Genomic DNA, 421 nt, shown 5'->3' on the forward strand with positions numbered 1-421 from the left:
TTGCTGTTACCTTGTCTGTGTTACGCTGGCAGAACACCAGGTGCTTTCTGATCGGATGCCGTCGTGCTGTTGATGTTTTTAGTAATGTGGGTGAACTGTTCTTTTAACTAGACCGCCTGACAAAGTGCTTTTCCTTTTAACTCAATGACACAATGATTTGTAACGCCATTCTAACAAAGGCACAAAAACAATAACATCACAATTTCTGCTGCTTGTAAGTGGTAATTAGTTCTTTATATGTATGTTTATAGGTAGTCTAAGTACAGAAATCAGTGTAACACAAACACATGGAAATATGTATAATATTAATATGATATAATGTAAGAAATTACAATGAAAGAGTTAATTACCAATCTGTTTGGCTGCCAGAAGGAGGCTCCTCAGTTCTTGACTGGCAGCTTGCTGCTTAGCTTTGTCCTGA

Source organism: Micropterus dolomieu, linkage group LG03 (genome assembly GCF_021292245.1).
Source record: "Micropterus dolomieu isolate WLL.071019.BEF.003 ecotype Adirondacks linkage group LG03, ASM2129224v1, whole genome shotgun sequence".
In the NCBI taxonomy this organism is placed as follows: domain Eukaryota; kingdom Metazoa; phylum Chordata; class Actinopteri; order Centrarchiformes; family Centrarchidae; genus Micropterus; species Micropterus dolomieu.